Source organism: Carassius carassius, chromosome 3 (genome assembly GCF_963082965.1).
Source record: "Carassius carassius chromosome 3, fCarCar2.1, whole genome shotgun sequence".
In the NCBI taxonomy this organism is placed as follows: Eukaryota; Metazoa; Chordata; class Actinopteri; order Cypriniformes; family Cyprinidae; genus Carassius; species Carassius carassius.
Genome location: NC_081757.1, coordinates 24,184,824 through 24,202,373, shown reverse-complemented (window position 1 = coordinate 24,202,373; position 17,550 = coordinate 24,184,824). Strand labels below are relative to the sequence as shown.

General features: G+C 41.1%; 1 pseudogene; it reads right to left on the bottom strand.

Annotated features, from left to right (window-relative positions):
* Positions 1 to 16,673: 16,673 nt before the first annotated feature.
* LOC132123510 (protein C19orf12 homolog) lies at positions 16,674 to 17,053 on the bottom strand (annotated as a pseudogene).
* Between the last annotated feature and the right edge of the window lie 497 nt (positions 17,054 to 17,550).

The following is a 17,550-nucleotide window of genomic DNA, read 5'->3' as shown; positions in this document are numbered from 1 at the left end:
GCTCTTGCTGGAGAGCCACAGCCTCAGTACAGACAGCGGCAAACGTCAACTGTGGATTGCGACGCACTTGGTCTTAAGTGCGTCCCTTAACAAGGGCCTGGTCTTAAGTTCAAAGTGAACTGATCTAACAGGTACTCGCCCTCTTCTTCTTGGGTTGGCTCACGTCCCTGCCAGTCAAAGTAGAGTTCCCGCAACTTTAAGATAAAGGATTCCACTCCCTCCTCCTGACCTTGCCTGCAGCTGAAGAACCTTGACCGTCGCTGGGCTCGACTTCCTCCATCACCATACTTCTTTTGTAGGGCATCCAGCAGTGCCTTAGTGTCAGCAGTTTCCTCCGCCTTGAATAACCGTGCCTGGCGCCTTGCCTCCCCATCTAGAGCGGCCAACAGAAAATCCACCCCTTGTTGTGTGGTTAACCCTTGGGCCCTTAGCATAGCTTCTATCTGAGACCTCCATGAGCTAAATTTTCCCCTTTCCCCACTATAACGGGGTATCCATGGCCCTCCCATAAACGATGGAACTTATAATTGGGCTGCTGCATGACTACCTCCACTAGCCACATTTCCTTCTGCCTCTTGGTTAGCTGCACTACCAGGAGGATCAGACATGTCTGTTGTGTTCCGCTGCTGGGACCCTGCCGACTACGCCAGAAAAGACTGTCACCTAGTGACCAACGTTACATAAAATAAATCAGGTCCCAGCCACAGAAACAAAACAGACAAGTCAATGTGCGGATACAACAAATAGTCTTTATTGGGACAGCAAGCACTAACTAGAAATAGTGTTACGTAGGGGGAAGTGTTCACTAAAATGATGTCTCTGAAGCCGTTTGGAAAGAGGCTAAGGTTCGGTAGCTTCACGACAGCTCGCTCCAGCGGTCCTCCCTCCAAAAAGTCAAGCGGACACATCCAGAAGGTCACGGCAGTCGTCCGACCCACAGGGAAACGTTACGGTACTCTCGGCGGCAAACAGCAAACGCTGAGGGAGATTCCGGTGTAACCAAGGCAGTCTTCACAGCAACACTGGGCCCAGGGATCCAAGGGGGATAATCCAGAGGCTAGAAGAGAGCACCACGAATGACCACCAACATCACAGATAGCGGGTCACACTTACACTGTAGTACGATAAAATATAATTACGGCCCTTCAGGCAGCATTAGAGAGCGTTGAGGGAGGTTCGAGGATAGCCACAGTCTTCAGGACAATGCCAACCACTGGAACCATAAGACAGGTATTGCTGAGGCTAAAAGCAAACGACCACAATGAACACCAACACCACAGAAAATGGACACACATTCACAATGTGTGGTAATAAAATATATTAACGGCCCTTTAGGCAACATTAGAGACCGTTGAGAAAATCCAGCTGCAGTATACCGGTGGTCAAACAGAGATGCCTGGGAACTTGGGCTTCGTGTACAGAGCAGGGAAGTGGGCACCACTTGTCTAAGTGGTGCCCACAGAATAACATAGGTTTCATAGACAATTTGTAGCGATATGGAAGAAATCCATATCAGCTTTTCATTTTTTCTGATGGGCGGAAACCAATGGGGAAATTTAGAATAAAAGAGCGCTAGAAACGGAAGTTGGGGCGCGAGTAAAAAACAAAACACACCTGTAGGTTATTATTGGAGTGGGACACACGCTACCTGAAGCTGAAGGTCGTACTATTCTTTGCTGGAATCTCTGTGCATGCGCTGACTGGGTGCGATCGCCAAAGTGACGGAGAAATTGCTCTACTGCGTCTGCATGGTTCGTTCGCCTGCCTGGTGCAACATAATCCAGCCTGGTTCGTTCGCCTGCCTCAGGTACTAGTGGTGATGTCCATCATCTTTTAACCTCACGCCAAGAGTTTCTAAACTCACGCCAAACTCTCGCCAAGTCTCCAAACTCTTTCTCCGGCCCAGGATTTGCGGCCGCTACACAGACTGCTTCACGCAGCCACCACCACACACACACACATACACGCTCATTGTACACGCACACACCCATACACAAACACTCGTTTGAAGTGTTTTTTTTTTGTGTGTGTTTTTTTTTCCCCCTTCATTTCTTTATTTTGGCTGAAAATTGAACACAAACTGAGTTTGAAAAAAAGAACTGTTTGCCTTAAATATTTTGTTATTTGTCATGTGAGGTAAAGAAAAAAAACTCTGTGAAAATTTAACTTTGTGTAGTTTATTTTATTTTATTTCTTTGCAAAAATGTTTTCTTAAAATATACATATTTTTGACCAAACCCTTCAATTTCTGACTGTGTGTCATTTAAGCCCTATTCTACATTATTGTGGGTATTTGGAGGAATTTATTTTCGTTTTTTGTGTAACGGTGGTTTGAGTTATCTTCGGGGAAATTGAACTTCATTACATATATATATATTTTTTTTGTTTACTTGACAAGTTTTACTTGTCTGGCGCCCGAACAATTTAAATTTTATTAAGTCAAATTTGATTTGGGGCAGCCACCGTTACAGAAGTGGCACCCAAACAGGGATCTGAAACTTGAAACTTGAGACATGAAACTTGAAACTTAAACACTTAAACCTTGATGACTTGAAACTTAAACACTTAAACCTTGACAACTTGAAACTTAAACATTTAAGCACGTAAACCATGACCACTTAAACTGGTCATTTGAGCTTTGAATTTGAGTTTCCCTAAACGATTACGTAAAGGTTGGCTGTCACTGCCTATATTTTTTTGTGTTTGTGAAATTGTGGTGTATATACATACTGAATTGAAACAGTTTTTTTCCTTTACTTAATGGTTTTGTGGGAAGATACTTTTTGTTTGTGAACTTGCACGTTGTTAAATATATAATTGTGTTACCCCTTAGTTGTCTTGCTGCCAAACTGACCCAATTATGTGAAAGTTGTGGAAACGCCCATTTGTGTTATTGAAATCTAATTATTGATTTGTGAAGTTAAGTGAATTGAAGTGTGAATTGGTGAATTGGACAATTGGACAGACATTTCACACTGAACTGTTAAGAGTATTCTGCTGCAATTTATTTTTTCAAACATTTATACATTGTTTTTTTTTTCACTCAACTTGCATTTCACTACATTTTTACACTGACTGACTATACATACACTGACAATCAAACATGGCTGCCACTCCTCTGTCTCCATCCACTTTTGTGGAGATGGAACCACCAGCACCAGATGTTGCTACCCCAGTCTGGCCTCCAGCACCCCGTCCTCTACTTTCTTCAACTGGACCTCTTCGTGCTCCTTTCCACTTCACTCCTACTCAAGCCAGCACCACTGACTTCCCAGGAACCCATGTGCGGTTTGCAACTTCACCACTAGCTGGCAGTACTCCTGTTCAACCCTTCACCTGGGAGCAGGAACCGAATGGCGACTCCATGCAGATATGTACATCACCTGGGCCTTCATCTTTATCTTCAGTGGCACAGCAGGGCTTGCCTGGCATCCTGTCAACTCCTGGAAAAGGAATGCATCAACTCACTCAAGTTAAAGGAAACTGGGACACGTTGACACAGCATATGCAAACCCATGAAAAAAACATTGGTGAACTTGCCAAAGAACTTAAAACCATGACTGCACATCACGACAGCCTGATTTCTAACCTTGCTGATAAACTCAAGCAAAACCAACAAGAAATGCTCACCCACATTTCTGAAAGCAAGAAGCATGTGAAGGAAGAGACTGATCAACTCACTAAGTCACTTAAAGTCATGATGTCTGATGAACTTCACAAAGCTAAGACTACATATGTGTCTGAAGTACGGTTCATGATTGACCAACTTCAAGTGGAGCTTCAGCAGGACATCAAAACCTACCTGGTAACCCATCAAAAAAATTATGACCAGTTGTCAACAGAACTCACCCAGTGCACCCAAACCACCAACACCCTGTGTGCAACTGTAAAAAGCTTACAAACTGAACTTGAGAAAAGACTCGAAAAGCAAGAGAAACAAATGATTGACCTGCAGACAAGAGATTACTCACCCTTGCCTCTGACCACTGCAGTTTCACCTACATCACCAGTGACACCTCCAATGTTTCCTACTCCTGTTGTAAAGAGTGATCATCTTAAGATTACATTTCCTACTTTTGGGAGACAGTCAGATGACTTGGACCCCTTGCTCTATCTAACTCGATGTCAGGATTTCTTGGCGTTACATCCTCTTACTAATGCTGACATCCTGGCCACTTTCCGCACTGTCCTTTATGGTACTGCCCGGGACTGGTGGGAAGTTGCACGATCCTCAATAACCACGTGGGAAGAGTTTGAAGCTGCCTTCCTCTCTGCTTTCCTCTCAGAGGATTATGAAGACGAGCTGGCTGAAAGGGTAAGGACAAGAACACAGGGAGAAAGAGAGAGCATTAGGGACTTTGCATTTACATACAGAGCTCTCTGCAAAAGGTGGAAGCCCACCTTGACCGACAGTGAGTTGGTGAAAATGATTTTGAAAAATATGAATCCTTACCTTGCAAGCCAGATTCGCAGTCGGGTGAACACAGTCGATGAGCTTGTGAAATTGGGCCAACAGCTGGAAAAAGACTACGAACAACAACTGCAATATGAAAAACGTGTGAGTTCTAAGCAACCCCTATCCATGCCTCAAAGACCTATTCCCAACCGCCCGGCAGAGAAGCCTTTAGTGCAATGCTGGCGATGTAAAGGCCATCACTCACCTGGCAGCTGTCCTCACTTTGTCTCTTCTCAGTCCCAGTCACCTCAGTCCACCAGCCAACACCCTTCCTCCAATAACAAGCGGACAACATTTCCATCTTCTAAAGGTACTGGTCCATCTGGCAATCGCTCTGTGTCTGCCACCTTTCCCCACAATTCATCAACAACTGGTAAGAAACCACCACCTGCTGCAATTGTTCCACAACAATTAGTGATACCACTTTGCATTGGTACCTGGAAGGGAAAAGCCATTGTTGATACTGGGGCTAGCTACACCCTTCTACATGAGAATCTCTGGAAGGAGCTCACTTCACAAAAACTCCATCCATGGACCCAGGGTCCGCTCTACCTAGCAAATGGGGAAGCAGAAATTCCTTTAGGTTGGATAAACATGCCAATCACCCTACATCAAAAAGTATTCACCATACCTGCTGTTGTTCTATCAGCCAAAGCCCTGGCCTATGCAGTCGTATTAGGACTGGACTTCATCTTCTCCAGTGGGCTGCAGATCAATGTGGCAGATCAAAAGTATTCATTTCAGTCCAATCCTAAAGAGTATTATCCTTTCCAGCCAACAAATGCCAGTGTACCAGTTATCAGTTCCCAACATCCAAGGGGAAAGATGGGAAATAAAAATCCCAACAGCCTCTCCTTACTATCTTCTGTTCCTCCTCCTCAACTTAACATGTTTCAACCAGCCTGCCTGGATGAGAAGACACTAATTAACACTGCTGTACAGGATGCCCACTTACCTCCGGAAGGCAAGCAACAGTTACGGCAGATCCTCGAGTCAAACCCTCAAGTTTGTACCCTTCGTCCAGGACGTACTGAAGTTACACAGCATCACATATATACTACCCACCAAGTACCTATAAAACAAAGACCGTACCGCACAACACCTGCCAAACAAGCTGTCATTACAGAGCAACTGGAAGAGATGTTGACTGCCGGCATCGTAGAACCATCACACTCTGGATGGGCCTCACCTGTCGTCTTGGTCCCTAAAAAAGACGGAAGCCTTAGGTTTTGTGTGGACTACAGAAAAGTTAATGCCATTACAGAGAATGATGCTTACCCATTACCCAACATCACTGAGATCTTGGAGTCACTATCTGGAGCGGCCATCTTTTCCACCATTGACCTTAACAGTGGCTACTGGCAGGTAAACATGGATCAAGAAAGTAAACCAAAGACAGCTTTCACAACTTCATCAGGACTGTTTCAGTTTAATGTTATGCCATTTGGGTTAAAAAATGCCCCAGCAACCTTCCAAAGACTAATGGAGAACGTTCTAGGAGAATTGCGTGGAAACATCTGCTTTGTCTACATTGACGACATCATTATTTACTCACCATCTGTAGCCCAGCACTTCTCCGACCTCCAAGCTGTTTTTTATAAACTGCAAATGGCTGGCCTCACCATTAATTTAAAAAAGAGCAAGTTCTGTCTTCAGAAAATAACTTTTCTGGGACATGTTGTCAGCGTCCAAGGCATAGCTGCAGACCCAAGTAAAGTGGAGGCTATACGTGAATACCCTGTGCCCACCAGCATCAAGGAGGTCCAGCGCTTCCTGGGGTTAGCCGGGTGGTACCACCGGTTTGTACCAAACTTCTCCAGGATCGCTGAACCCATCAATGCACTGAAAAAAAAAGGATGTTCATTCCTCTGGTCACAACAATGTCAACAAGCCTTTGAACATTTAAAATGCTGTCTTACCTCTCCTCCCATTCTTGGCCATCCTGACCTTCAACTGCCTTTTACTGTCTATACGGATGCCAGTAACACTGGTCTGGGTGCTGTGCTGACCCAGCGCAAGGAACAGGGATTGGAACAAGTTATTGCTTATGCCAGCAGAACCCTGAACAAAGCAGAGACCAATTACACAGCCACTGAAAAAGAGTGTTTGGCTGTAATTTGGGCCCTGGAAAAATGGCAGCACTACCTAGAGCACAAACTGTTCACTGTCATCACAGACCACTCAGCGTTACAATGGGTAATGTCTTCCACAAAAACCACGAGTCGCCTCATCCGGTGGGCCTTGCGACTACAGAGATTTGATTTTATCATTGAATATCGCAAAGGAAAACTAAATATGGCACCTGATGCTCTGTCTCGGATTCACACCAGTTGTAACCTGTACACCAACCAACACCAACAGGAGAATGCTGAGTTTCCGATATCTCCAGCCACAATCTGGGAGGAACAGCACAAAGACCCTGTCATCACCAACACACTTAAAGCACTTGCAGAAAATGATTCCTCTTTTAAAGATCAGTATGAGATAGTGGAAGATAAACTCTATCACAAAACTCACCTGCCGAACAATCAAGTTCATTACAGAGTCTACATTCCTACCAGCCTTGTGTCGTCCATTCTACACCACTACCACTCTAATCCCTGGAGCGGTCATGTAGGTATTTATAAGACCTACAAGCGTATCCATGATGTTGCATTCTGGCCTGGAATGTGGACTGACATAAAACACCACGTCAAAAAATGTGTCAAATGCCAGACTCTTAAGGGAGAAAATCAGAAACCTGTGGGCAAACTACAGCAAGTCACCACCACCCGTCCCAATGAGATGCTTGGAGTGGACATTATGGGGCCAATGCCACGCAGCACACAGCAAAATGAGTACCTCTTAGTCTTTGTAGATTACTACTCCCGGTGGGTGGAATTTTTCCCCATGCGCAATGCTAAAGCTGAGACTGTTGCGTTACTTCTTCGGAAGGAAATTCTAACCCGTTGGGGGGTGCCAGACTTCATTCTGTCGGATAGAGGTACACAATTTGTGTCATCACTGTTCAGAGAACTCTGTCAAAAGTGGAGTATCAAACCTAAATTGACAACATCATACCATCCACAAACAAATATGACCGAGAGGGTCAACCGTACGCTCAAATGCATGATTTCTGCCTATGTGGACAACAATCACAGAAAATGGGACCAATACTTACCGGAACTCCGTTTCGCTATTAATTCAGCTGTCCAGGAAACGATTGGGATGACCCCTGCAGAGCTTCATTTGGGGAGGAAACTGCAAAGTCCCATGGACAAGGTGTTACATGGCAAGAATCTAACTCCAGACTGCACATCTTACGATACAGTCCACCACCTAACTGAGCTTCAGACCAAGGCCATGGAATGCTGTAAAAAAGCACAAAAGAGACAGCTTCGGAATTATAATAAAAGAAGACGAGATGTCACATACAAGGAAAATGATCGTGTGTGGATGAGAACCTTTCCCCAGTCTAGTGCACAACATCACTTCACTGCAAAATTGGCTCAAAAATGGAAAGGCCCTTACCGTGTCATAAAACAGGTGGGTCCATTGAACTATCGAATAGCGCTAGAGTCCACTGGCGAAGATGTTCGCATAGTGCATGTGTGCAACCTGAAACCATGCTTTCCCACGGCTGAAGAGCTGGAATGCCAGGAGAAGAAAAGGCTCTGCCAGATATTCAATGAATCTTCTGATGAAGAGGAATTCATTGGATTTTAATTATGATTCACATTTCCACAACCATAGGTTGTCTTCTCCAGGGAGGGAGAGTGTAGCGATATGGAAGAAATCCATATCAGCTTTTCATTTTTTCTGATGGGCGGAAACCAATGGGGAAATTTAGAATAAAAGAGCGCTAGAAACGGAAGTTGGGGCGCGAGTAAAAAACAAAACACACCTGTAGGTTATTATTGGAGTGGGACACACGCTACCTGAAGCTGAAGGTCGTACTATTCTTTGCTGGAATCTCTGTGCATGCGCTGACTGGGTGCGATCGCCAAAGTGACGGAGAAATTGCTCTACTGCGTCTGCATGGTTCGTTCGCCTGCCTGGTGCAACATAATCCAGCCTGGTTCGTTCGCCTGCCTCAGGTACTAGTGGTGATGTCCATAATCTTTTAACCTCACGCCAAGAGTTTCTAAACTCACGCCAAACTCTCGCCAAGTCTCCAAACTCTTTCTCCGGCCCAGGATTTGCGGCCGCTACACAGACTGCTTCACGCAGCCACCACCACACACACACACATACACGCTCATTGTACACGCACACACCCATACACAAACACTCGTTTGAAGTGTTTTTTTTTTGTGTGTGTTTTTTTTTCCCCCTTCATTTCTTTATTTTGGCTGAAAATTGAACACAAACTGAGTTTGAAAAAAAGAACTGTTTGCCTTAAATATTTTGTTATTTGTCATGTGAGGTAAAGAAAAAAAACTCTGTGAAAATTTAACTTTGTGTAGTTTATTTTATTTTATTTCTTTGCAAAAATGTTTTCTTAAAATATACATATTTTTGACCAAACCCTTCAATTTCTGACTGTGTGTCATTTAAGCCCTATTCTACATTATTGTGGGTATTTGGAGGAATTTATTTTCGTTTTTTGTGTAACGGTGGTTTGAGTTATCTTCGGGGAAATTGAACTTCATTACATATATATATATTTTTTTTGTTTACTTGACAAGTTTCACTTGTCTGGCGCCCGAACAATTTAAATTTTATTAAGTCAAATTTGATTTGGGGCAGCCACCGTTACAAATTGGACGAGCTTTTGGGGCAGACCTGACCTGTTTAAAAGAGATGGTCTTCATCCCTCCTGGGGTGGCGCCACTCTTCTCTCTAGAAATATGGCAAATAGTCTTAGTGTTTATACTTGACTAATTGGGGCCCAGGTCAGGAAGCAGACAGACTGGCTAAACCGACCGTCTGCTAGCTGCCTCCCGTCACAGAGGTCAGTTAATTCTCAGCACATAGAGACTCTTTCACCTAGATATCACACTATAGAGACTGTGTCTGTTCCCCGAACTAGAAAATACAAAAAACGTCCAAACCAAGTTAAGATTAACAATTTAATTGAGGTTCAACAAATAAAAAACAGAAGCAATATGGATAAACAAATGATAAAGCTTGGCTTATTGAATATCAGATCCCTTTCTACGAAAACACTTTTTGTAAATAATATGATCACTGATCATAATATAGATGTACTCTGTTTGACAGAAACCTGGCTAAAACCTGATGATTACATTATTTTAAATGAGTCCACCCCCCAAGATTACTGTTATAAACATGAGCCACGTCTAAAAGGCAAAGGTGGAGGTGTTGCTTCAATTTATAACAACGTTTTCAGGATTTCTTAGAGGGCAGGCTTCAAGTATAACTCGTTTGAAGTAATGGTTCTTCATATAACATTATCCAAAGAAACAAATGTTAATGATAAGTCCCCTGTTATGTTTATACTGGCTACTGTATACAGGCCACCAGGGCACCATACAGACTTTATTTAAGAGTTTGGTGATTTTACATCCGAGTTAGTTCTGGCTGCAGATAAAGTTTTAATAGTTGGTGATTTTAATATCCATGTTGATAATGAAAACGATGCATTGGGATCAGCATTTATAGACATTCTGAACTCTATTGGTGTTAGACAACACGTTTCAGGACCTACTCATTGTCGAAATCATACTCTAGATTTAATACTGTCACATGGAATTGATGTTGATGGTGTTGAAATTATTCAGCCAAGTGATGATATCTCAGATCATTATTTAGTTCTTTGCAAAATTCATATAGCCAAAATTGTAAATTCTACTTCTTGTTACAAGTATGGAAGAACCATCACTTCTAACACAAAAGACTGCTTTTTAAGTTATCTTCCTGATGTAACCAAATTCCTTAGCATATCCAAAACCTCAGAACAACTTGATGATGTAACAGAAACTATGGACTCTCTCTTTTCTAGCACTTTAAATAAAGTTGCTCCTTTACGCTTAAGGAAGGTTAAGGAAAACAATTTGACACCATGGTATAATGAGCATACTCGCACCCTAAAGAGAGCAGCCCGAAAAATGGAGCGCAGCTGGAGGAAAACAAAACTAGAGGTATTTCGTATTGCTTGGCGGGAAAGTAACATATCCTACAGAAAAGCATTAAAAACTGCTAGATCCGATTACTTTTCTTCTCTTTTAGAAGAAAACAAACATAACCCCAGGTATTTATTCAATACAGTGGCTAAATTAATGAAAAATAAAGCCTCAACAAGTGTTGACATTTCCCAACACCACAGCAGTAATGACTTTATGAACTACTTTACTTCTAAAATCGATACTATTAGAGATAAAATTGCAACCATTCAGCCGTCAGCTACAGTATCACATCAGACAGTGCACTATAGACCCCCTGAGGAACAGTTCCACTCATTCTCTACCATAGGAGAGGAAGAATTGTATAAACTTGTTAAATCATCTAAACCAACAGCATGTATGTTAGACCCTATACCATCTAAGCTCCTGAAAGAGGTGCTTCCAGAAGTCATAGATCCTCTTCTGACTATTATTAATTCCTCATTGTCATTAGGACATGTCCCCAAAACCTTCAAACTGGCTGTTATTAAGCCTCTCATCAAAAAACCACAACTTGATCCCAAAGAACTAGTTAATTATAGACCAATCTCGAATCTCCCTTTTCTGTCCAAGATACTAGAAAAGGTGGTATCCACACAATTATATTCCTTCTTAGAGAAAAATGGTATATGTGAGGATTTCCAGTCAGGATTTAGACCGTATCATAGTACTGAGACTGCTCTTCTTAGAGTTACAAATGATCTGCTCTTATCATCTGATCGTGGGTGTATCTCTCTATTAGTTTTATTGGATCTTAGTGCTGCGTTTGACACAATTGACCACAACATTCTTTTGCATAGACTTGAATACTTTGTTGGCATCAGTGGAAGTGCATTAGCATGGTTTAAATCGTACTTATATGACCGCCATCAGTTCGTAGCAGTGAATGAAGATGTATCCTATCGATCACAAGTGCAGTATGGAGTACCTCAAGGCTCAGTACTAGGGCCGCTACTCTTCACGCTTTATATGTGACCCTTGGGAGATATCATCAGGAAACATGGTGTTAGCTTTCACTGTTATGCTGATGATACTCAGCTCTATATTTCTTCGCAGCCCGGTGAAACACACCAATTTGAAAAACTAATGGATTGCATAGTCAATATAAAAAACTGGATGACGAGTAATTTCTTACTGCTAAATTCTGAAAAAACAGAGGTGTTAATTATAGGACCTAAAAACTCTGCTTGTAATAACCTAGAACACTGTCTAAGACTTGATGGTTGCTCTGTCAATTCTTCGTCATCAGTTAGGAACCTAGGTGTGCTACTTGATCGCAATCTTTCCTTAGAAAGCCACATTTCTAGCATTTGTAAAACTGCATTTTTCCATCTCAAAAATATATCTAAATTACGGCCTATGCTCTCAATGTCAAATGCAGAAATGTTAATCCATGCATTTATGACCTCAAGGTTAGATTATTGTAATGCTTTATTGGGTGGTTGTTCTGCACGCTTAGTAAACAAACTACAGCTAGTCCAAAATGCAGCAGCAAGAGTTCTTACTAGAATCAGGAAGTATGACCATATTAGCCTGGTCCTGTCAACACTGCACTGGCTCCCTATCAAGCATCGCATAGATTTTAAAATATTGCTTATTACTTATAAAGCCCTGAATGGTTTAGCACCTCAGTATTTGAATGAGCTCCTTTTACATTATAATCCTCTACGTCCGCTACGTTCTCAAAACTCAGGCAATTTGATAATACCTAGAATATCAAAATCAACTGCAGGCGGCAGATCCTTTTCCTATTTGGCGGCCAAACTCTGGAATAACCTACCTAACATTGTTCGGGAGGCAGACACACTCTTGCAGTTTAAATCTAGATTAAAGACCCATCTCTTTAACCTGGCATACACATAACATACTAATATGCTTTTATTATCCAAATCCGTTAAAGGATTTTTAGGCTGCATTAATTAGGTAAACCGGAACCGGAAACACTTCCCATAACAACCTATGTACTTGCTACATCATTAGAAGAATGGCATCTACGCTAATATTTGTCTGTTTCTCTCTTGTTCCGAGGTCACCGTGGCCACCAGATCCAGTCTGTGTCCAGATCAGAGGGTCACTGCAGTCACCCGGATCCAGTACGTATCCAGACCAGATGCTGGATCAGCACCTAGAAAGGACCTCTACATCCCTGAAAGACAGCGGAGACCAGGACAACTAGAGCCCCAGATACAGATCCCCTGTAAAGACCTTGTCTCAGAGGAGCACCAGGACAAGACCACAGGAAACAGATGATTCTTCTGCACAATCTGACTTTGCTGCAGCCTGGAATTAAACTACTGGTTTCGTCTGGTCAGAGGAGAACTGGCCCCCCAACTGAGCCTGGTTTCTCCCAAGGTTTTTTTCTCCATTCTGTCACCGATGGAGTTTCGGTTCCTTGCCGCTGTCGCCTCTGGCTTGCTTAGTTGGGGACACTTCATCTACAGCGATATCGTTGACTTGATTGCAAATAAATGCACAGACACTATTTAACTGAACAGAGATGACATAACTGAATCCAATGATGAACTGCCTTTAACTATCATTTTTGCATTATTGACACTGTTTTCCTAATGAATGTTGTTCAGTTGCTTTGACGCAATGTATTTTGTTTAAAGTGCTATATAAATAAAGGTGACATTGACATTGACATAGACATAGAACACAAAATGGCAGCAGAACAGCAGCCACCAGGCAAGACCCCTCTCTGTTCCAAAGAGTCAGTTTTTATCTCCTTCAAACTAGGCATGGCCAGCTGTTAGAGAATTAGTCACTAATTGCCATTATCAGCAGCAATGCAGAGGCAATAATAAAGTTACTCAAGTTCTAATGAATTAATTAAGTCACATTAGCAGGGAGGAAGCACAGTCCAAATATGGGCAGAATAATAAAACAGGAAGCAGGTTGCCAGGTTTGTCCATTAATAGGTGTCTATAAAGAGTCAAGCAGGGCAGATTAGGAAATAGAAACCCACTACAAATTTGATGCAAATGCACAGTAAATGACCACTACAATTCAGAGTGCCAATATATTAATGCACACAGTAAACACCATCACACATGACACTGCACAAAATAAGGCCCAAATGTCTCTGATCAAAAACAAACAAAATACTGAGTCAACCCGTGACATTTACTCCTGCCCTTCCTGTCTTAACAGTTAGGAAATATACAGAAATTTAATAAAGTTATCAAAGTTATATGCAGTCTGCACTGCATAAACTATAAATTAAATAGTTAATCCTTATTAAAGCTACAAAAGTTATTTAGTCAAGAGCAGCGAGTCATTTTCTCTGTTCCCTGTTCTTTAACTTTACTGACAGGAAGCTTTATTGGCTGCTGTCCCTTTAAGAGCAGACAGACATGCGGATCTCACCGTTTATATACTGTCTATGGATCTCACCTCATTCTCTCACAACTCTTTTTGTTCATTTTAGACTTATAAATCATTTAAGATTGCTCTTATGAGGATAATCGACAAAACTGGCACTTTGGGATGTTTATTGTTAGTTCAAGCGCTTAAGAGAACTGGATTCTGGCGCCCTGTCTATGCATTGTGTGTGTGTGTGTGTAGCCTACGTGTGTATGTGTCACATAAGGGCATTCACAGACAGTGCATTCTCTTTTGTCTTGCCGCGCTTGAAATGTTTAAAAGCATTTAAATGAATAAGAGCGTGATCATATAATGTAAAGCAAGCCAACGGATGGCAGAAAATACCGATGCTGCGTTAATTGCGTTAAATATTTTGACAAGTTAAACCAGACGAAAATGAATCGCATGCGTTAACGTGTTAACGTTGACAGCACTAATATATATATATAATTTTTTTATCAAGTGTACAGCTGTACAGTTTCATTTTATCCATCTTGAAAAAAAATTTCTGTGTTCTTTATCCCTCTGTGTTGTGTTTGACTTTTTAGTTTGGTAGATGAATGTTCCTTTAAATGTATAAATAGTCCTCACTTTAGATGAGTTCACAAAAATAGATAGCTGGAAACTACTAAATGTTTTATAAAAACCTGACTTTATCATGAATTACACCAGGCGTATATGTTAATAAAGCAGTTATTAACACACTGACCAACTTTTATCATGTGTCTAAATAATATGTTTTATATATTTACACTAAAATAGTTTATTAACCATTTAATTTCACTTTCTTAATGATCTCATGAACCACTGACAACTCCTAAATAACTGGTTTGAAAATAATGTAATTATACTTAAAGTATGAAAATACAATGATTGGACTTCATAGCCAGGGGCGCTGCACAAGATCCTGGGCCCTATACACAGGCAGTCCTAATGCCCCCCCCGAAAATATATATTCCAGATTTTTCAAGGGCCCTCCCTTCCTTAGGGGCCCTGGTAATCAGTTCTGGTTTTACCCCCAGTCCAATGCCCCTGTTTATAGCTCAAGAACAAAACATTTATTGCTGTATTTATGAACTGCTTAATAATGCCTATTAAAGGAGTGCTATTATTATTTTTAGTTATACTGTAATGTTGCTGTTTCAGCATGAAAAAAGTTCTGCAAAGTTACTAAGCTGAAAGTCCAATTCAAAAGGAGATATTTTATTTAACAAAAAACATTTTTAAAAACTATAATGAACAAATTGTTTGGACTACAACAAATATTGTCCGGGATTTGTGATATCACAAATATGGACGAATGGAATGAGAATTGGTTGAGCTGCACTAGAGAAAGCAATGAGTGTGATATATATGTAGTTGACCATGAAGGCTGGAAGAGAAAAACAAAACTCCTTATATTCAGGTGTGAAGAATTATTAGAGCATTTTTTCCTTTACTGATAAAATGAGCCCAAAAAAGAGGTTTAACTCAGATTGAAAAATGTGTTACTAAAGTTATATATATTGTTCTGTGAATGTGATTTCAAAGTCTAGATGATTCGGTTTAACCCTTTAACTGCCGTATCCCTTAAAACCTGACTGCCAGAGGGCTATTGTGAATGCATGTGCCTGCTGGGGTGGTGTTGCACTGATGGCTTGAGCCCGCCATCGCTGCTTGCAGCTATATTTTTATTTTACTTGTTTATCTTTGTGGAAAACCCCCCACTTTATGAGAAACATCTCCTAGTAATTACATTTTTAAATGAATTATATAGGACTATTAACCTCATTTGGATGACTATCTTGGAACTGACAGGATCTTGAGTAGGCCTAGATGCATATATGCAAAACGAATCTGTAAAATGAATTATCTGAGTGTGAGATGTGTTGTGTGTCATGTACATATTAATATTGTCACGGTGGTAACACAAATTAAAGGGAGGGGACCCACAAGGCAATCAGCTCTACATCAGATGAACAGACTGCGGAAGTGTGCAAATGTAGCCTGCTTGAGCAATCCCTGACTGATTTCACCAAGAGTGACTGGAACAGGCGTCTGCGAGCTCCTCTTTAAATAAGTAAAGGTACGCTTTAAAAAAAAATCTATGTTTATCATATCAATACATGATAAAATAATCTGAAAGTGAATTTTAATATATTTAGTTTTATTTGTTTTAAAATTATAGCCTATATTTTAATTATATATTTTTTTAATAAAAAAATATCTAACATATTTCTAAAAAGTGTTTTTAGTTTAGCACTTATTTTTCCATTGTTTGCTAACGGAATAATGAAATCTAAATGAAGGCTGTATTACTGTATTACCGCAATTACATTAGCATATCATGAAATGATTTGAAATAGTTGATAATGTTCTGAGATGTTGCATGTGAATGGGCGATTCGTTGATTTAAGTACTTCGTTTACATTTGCATATCAGTCTGCGTTTCTGTTCTCATTTGTGTGTAAAAGGGCAAATGATCCATTAGTGTTTATTTCCAGGTTTCTCTTGACATCATAATGAGCAGTCGAGTGGATGATGTTATGCAGCTTTGCTGTGAGGTCTCGGCCAGCAGGAAGATGAAAGCGGCCGTAAAGAGCTCTGGAAAGGGAGCTGCAGCGGCTGGTGGAGGTGCTTTTGTAGGGGGAATGGTCAGAGGCCCAGCCGGAATAGCTGTTGGTAAGATCATGCCTCTGTTTTCCATGCAGTCCACAAACTTTCATCTACTTTCATCACAGGGTGGTGTTATAATATCTTATTTAAAAAAAGATACTGCCCAGGAGCTGCAGAGAACCACTGGCTGTTGACATTAACCCTCTAGTGGTCAGTTTTCATACTGCACCTCAGCCTTGAGCTCTTTTGTGGCATAAGTGAGAATAGCAGCAAGCACTTGCTCTTGCAGAGTGACACTGCCCATAACCCGAGCAATAAGGCCAGCCACATCTGTCCAGTTAAGTGTGCCCATTGCACCCATGACATCAGAGTATGTTTCTCCTTATATTTTGGATGCAACTCCTTGATGATCTCAGGAAGAGGTTTGAATTGGCCACTGGTCATCCATGTTCCTAAGAGACCTCCCAAAGTACCACCCAGAGTAAAACAATATTATAATATTATAAATAAAAATATAATATTAAGAGATGCACAGAATTATTATGTATACAGTGGTGGCCAAAATTATTAGAACACTCCTTTTTTTACCAGCTAAAAAATGGTTTTAAGTCACAGTTATTTATTTCTGGTTTCTTGAAGCAACTTGGAGATGTTGCCACAGTTATTCTGGATTGATTCTGTCTCAGTTTGTTCTGTTTCTTCATGTCACTCCAGACAGACTGATGATGAAGAGATCAGTGTGGAGCACTGGCCGCTGTCAAACATAAATCTCACTGAATTATTACAATTAATGGCAAAATGGATATAAACTGATTTTTCCTACTGACGCACTACAACAAAAGATAGAAATAACTCACTTGAAACCATTTTTTTAAAGTGAAAATGTTAGTGTTCTAATAATTCTGGCCAGCACTGTATTTGTAAATTTAACATATTTGACATTTTGGTGTTGATGAAGGAGTAGCCATACTGAAAGCAAAAATGGTTGAGTAACACAGCACTAGGCTATTAAGCATAACGTTAGCTTTA